The following is a 5313-nucleotide window of genomic DNA, read 5'->3' as shown; positions in this document are numbered from 1 at the left end:
AAGATGAAATCAAAACCTAATTAATCCATTGATACATAATAATGTATCTAGACATAAATAAGGAGAGGCTGCGCCTCTAATTATATATGGATCATTAATTATATTCCAACTTGTTATTAATTCAATCGAATTAGTTGATGAATAGTGCACAAATAATGCATGTACCTTAATCTGATCAATTGATTTCACATTCGTTGTTCCTAGTACATATTAATTAAGTATGTGATTATATCCCAATTAAATTACCACTTGAGTGATATATGAGAGTTTTCTTTCAAGTTATACATGTTAAGAATTTCCACTATGGACAATGGTGCATATAAGAAACTCATTCAGAAGTTAATAAAAGGTACAAAGTACAAACTAACCGTATATATCACACCCTACATACATATGTCTTTAATTTAATTTGTCTTAGCTTGTATTTCTGATAATATGCTGATTTCATCATAATAGGTTGCTTTGGTAGAAGGAGCTGTTTACATGAATGTATACAAGTAAGTATGTCCTACTATATATCTTTCAATATTTATCATTTAGTTTTGAAAGTTTATTCGGAATAGTAAATATTAATGTACATGTAGACTTTGATAAACCATAGAATAGTAGTTACTTCATTCTTGGATTGAAATGAAATGTGTTCCATATAATTGTGTAATAATCTGATGAATATATATATTGATGTTATGGGCTTATTAGATTTTGAACATCTTTGCTAATGTGATGCATGATAAGGGTTGATGCCATTTTGAACTAGTTCTTGTTAATAATGAAAGCTTGTTTTAATCTAAGGCTACGTGTGGTGATCATGCATGTTTACTACTTCTTAATTGTTGTATGATACTGAAAATGGAAATAACTTTTTTGGGTTTATAAGAATATATTATAAGTCTATTAAATAGGTCCCATAGGCAATATATAATATATAATGTAATAAATAAACATTCTATTACTAATTAACATATAGTAATGATAGAAAAATGATAATATAAAATTATCTTATTTAATTTAATATCTAATAATTAATGAATATAAAATAAAATAATTTTAAATTAATTTGAGTGATCGTTTAATTTTAATTGCCATTTAGCTGAGTTTTCAAAATAAAAAATAGAACACAATAATAGATTAGTCCTGCCACAAGAACACACTAGGTTCGAAGTAGGGATGACAATAAAATTTTATGGAGCAGAGATCTCTCTACCGTCTTCAATTTTCATTTAGTAAAATTTCTTTTATTTTCGTTTTATTTTTATTATGAATTTTCGTTTATTTTTGCAAAGAGGTGAATATTTACAGCTATTTATAGATATTAAATTTTAATTTTTTTAAAAAATTAATACAATTATAATAAAATTTAATATACTTTAATTAAATGTATCAAATTAAAATATAATTTAAATATAAATTTAACATAATTAATATATACACAAAATCTTCAAAACATAAATTAAAATAAAATAAAATAGAAAAACATAAGACTGATCATTTGATGATTTATATTTTAAAATGACAAACTGGTAAAATTGAAATCAGTGCCTATCATATCAATTATTTAATGCTATGAGTTTGGTTTTGGTAAGTATGCCAGACCGAAGCTAGGTGTGATTTTGGTGAGTTTGAGTTCTCTAAATTAAGAAAATGTGTAAACGATCGATAAAGCGACACTACAACAAAAATTATTTTATTGACAAATTTTTGTGGTAATAACATAATAATAACTATATGTTTTATTTAGTTTATATTTTTATGATAATTATATTATTATTATTATTATTATTATCTGTGGCCATTAAAAATTTTTGCTGGTAATTATAGGGTAAATTATTAAAAATATACTCGAATAATTTTGTTGCTGACAAAAATACATTCAAATTTTCTATCGACATAAATTTTCTCAAATAATTTTAAAATTTGACAAAAATATTCAACATTAAATATTTATTTTTCAAAAAATGTTTTAGAGATTTAATTTTGATGCCACTTTTTGTAAGTATAATTAAAAAAATGAGATATTATTATTCTTAAAATTTATTAATTTTTCACTAATTATATATTTTGTGGTTTTTTAAAATTATTATTTATTGGTTGTTGATAAAAAATAAAAAGAATATATTCTTAACGAAAAATTACCAAATTTTAAGGATAAAAATATCTCATTTTTTTAATCGTGTTTGCAAAAAAATCACATTTAAATTCTATCTCTAAAGTATTTTATTGAGAATATATATTTAATGTTGGACATTTTTATTACATTTTTAAATTATTTAAAGGCATTTTTGTTGATAATGAAATTCAATTGTATTTTTGTCAGTGACAATTATTTGAATATATTTTTTGTAATTTATCCGATAATGATATAATTATCGATAAATATATTAGTCGACTAATGTCTAATTCTCGATAAATATATTAGTCGATATTTTTATTACTGCTAAAAATAAAATAAATAATTATTAAAAATGATTTTTCTAGTGTGTAAGAAATAATTTAGAATGCTATTTTGTATGAGAACTTGGTAATCATTATTTCTCGTTATTCTAAGATACAACCCTAGATTCAAAACCCATGTTCCCCTTCCTTAGCTTCTCTTTCATTTTCTCCCTTAAACCCTATTCCTCTTCTTTAATTCTCACCTCTCTCTTTTGCTGTTCTGATTGTTCATTTCTTATTAATGTTAAATCAAATTAATTTTGCTGTGATGAATTTCTGGGATCTCTTTCAAGGAGAGAAGAATTTGCCGAACGGAAATGTGAGGTATGTTAGATTGAACTTGATTTTCTTTCTTATTTTTATTTTTCCTCAAGATTCATATTTATTTTTATTTAATTTGGTATTTTTAGAATGAAAATCACTGTAGGCTGGAACAGTTTTCATTTTACGTAGATTATTATTAAAAAATTAGACCTTATTCGTCTTATATTTTGTCGTTAAAAAATTTGAGCAATTATATAATTTTTAGTAAAGACTTTTTTAATAGCTACAAAAAGTATATATTTATCATTATATCATATAATAATAATGAAAAATATATAATTATCGCAAAACATAAGTTAAATAAGATATATAGTAACTATTATGTTGTTTTTATTAAAAATTTGTTATTAAAAGTGACTTTTGTTGTAGTGATATTTGTTATATATATGCATTATTTGTAATATTCCGAGCTTAATCTTGATGTAGTTCACTTCAATTCTCTTATTGGAATTGGTTTTTAATTTTTGAATGAAAAAATTTAGAAAATAAATTTTTAGTTAGTCAATATTAAATTTTTATTTTAAAAATTTTATTTTTTAAAAGATTTAAAATTTAAAATTTATTATTTAAAATTTATAACTAAAGTTTATTTTTTAAAATTTAAAATTTAAAATAAATAAAATAATTTTCTTAAAATTAATTGATATTAAATAAAAATGTTAGTTCCTAACATTATTTTGTTTTTGAATATATAGTTGTTATGATACTTATGAGTTGAAGATTTGATTTATATTATTTGGATGTATGCAGTAACACAGTTGAAATGTTCCTTTGCACATCATGAGGCACTTGATGATGTGTATTTTTTTTTGTATGTCACAAAGCTTTTATTGGAGATGGCAAATTCAAATATTATGTTTGTTATTTGAGTTTTAATTCCAAATTAAAGAGTGTGTGTAATATTTTAAAAGTGAAATGTGCTTATAAATTAGATAAATGTGACTTTAGTAATTTTAGGTATGAAAATGGGATGGTTGGATATAAACATAAAATAAATTAATTTTAATTTAAAAATTAAAGAAAATTAAAGCTTATTTATAATACATTAAGTATGTTTCATTATTATGGCAGCTAATATATAAGTTGTGATATAATTTCTGGTTGTTACTAATATTTGTCAAGTCCCTTCAAAAAGTTTGATGATGCTGTCTAAATTAATTTTTTATTATTCTTAGTAGTAGACTTATATATATATATATATATATATATATATACATATATATATATATATAGAGCTCTTTTCTGGTTCTTTGTGATTGTAAAAATTCATATTTGTTTGCAAGCAGGATGCAAATAAGGGATAATAAAGCCAGATACAAAATCAGATATGCAAAGCAGATTAAGAAAGATACCCAATTTATGGTAAGTTAATTACTACATGTTGTCTTGAATTAATGGTTAACAATTATTAAATATTAAATAAGATAAATTTTGACAGTTTTTTGTTAATATTTTTTTGTTATCAAATATTTTTATTTTATAATATATGTGTTTTATTTATAAATTAAGATTTTAAAATATTTATAATGTTTAAAATATTTAGGTAATATTTTTTTTTATTCCTAATAATGATGTGATTTTAAGAAAAAAAATAAGCATAGAGTATTAATTGTATTAAAAGTTTGTTTTTCTCCATAAGAGAAAATTTATCAAATTATATCTCTTTTTATCATTATTAAGAGTTTCTTCTCTCTTACATTGAGTATGTTTTGGATAATAAATTATTTCTCCTAATAGTTTAAATTGCTATGTAAATACATATAATTGCTTCTGTATTTAACACGCATCCAATAACCTATGCTGGGATTGAAGTCTGAACAATATATAAAAGTGTTTTTTTTTTTTTTTAACATTGTGTTCAAAGTCCATTTTTATTTAGAAAAATGAGGGCTATAGAAATAAAGTCTATATATTTCGGATATACATAAAAAATTATGATATTATATTATAAATAATTTCTCTTAAAATTAACATGTTAGGTAAATACATATGAATGGTTCTACATTATACATTATGGAACAATTATTATGACACAAAAAGAGTATAAATATAATATGTATTCGCTAATAGTTGTATGTCACATTCTAGTTGGTTTATTGAAACGGTCTAATCCACCAGTTTACGAATATATATTATTTATTTTGATATTCCAGGTCTCGTAATGTAATTCTTAATAGAATGACAAAAACCGTTCAACCCATCAAAATATGTCCATAATAGAGAGGGGAATATATTTTGGCGGTTTAAGTAATTTCTGTTCTTCCATCAAAAACAAAATTGTAAACCCAAAGTGCCAAAGCAATAATATTTCCACGTGCGTGGACTAGATTGTTACATTTATCAATGAGACAAAAAAAATTTTAAAAGTATAACTCCAAAAGCTGGTTTAAGATATAAGAGTTATTTGATACTTGTAAATACTATAAGGATCACAATCTTAATAGAAATGAGTAGGGGTGAATGCAGATCTGATCGGATATGATTAAAATTTTGATATGATTTGTGCTAAAATTATCGGGTCAAAAATCAAATTTAATATTCGCAATTTTTAAGTTT

At 22.5% G+C, this 5313-nt stretch overlaps 1 long non-coding RNA gene across 2 annotated transcripts; it reads left to right on the top strand.

Moving 5' to 3' along the window:
- The first annotated feature begins 289 nt into the window (after nucleotides 1-289).
- Nucleotides 290-5020, top strand: LOC110268750 (uncharacterized). Of its 2 annotated transcripts, XR_015904760.1 has the most exons (5): nucleotides 290-349; nucleotides 457-497; nucleotides 2727-2757; nucleotides 4044-4119; nucleotides 4911-5020. It is a non-coding gene; the product is annotated as an uncharacterized LOC110268750 (long non-coding RNA). The 2 variants fall into 2 exon arrangements; XR_015904759.1 differs by lacking the exon at nucleotides 4911-5020 and having other exon boundaries at nucleotides 4044-4153.
- Nucleotides 5021-5313: the final 293 nt, after the last annotated feature.

This window comes from Arachis ipaensis, chromosome B2 (assembly GCF_059453495.1).
Source record: "Arachis ipaensis isolate K30076 ecotype BB chromosome B2, ASM5945349v1, whole genome shotgun sequence".
In the NCBI taxonomy this organism is placed as follows: domain Eukaryota; kingdom Viridiplantae; phylum Streptophyta; class Magnoliopsida; order Fabales; family Fabaceae; genus Arachis; species Arachis ipaensis.
Note: the sequence above shows the minus strand (reverse complement) of the source record. Positions and strands in the feature narration are given on the sequence as shown.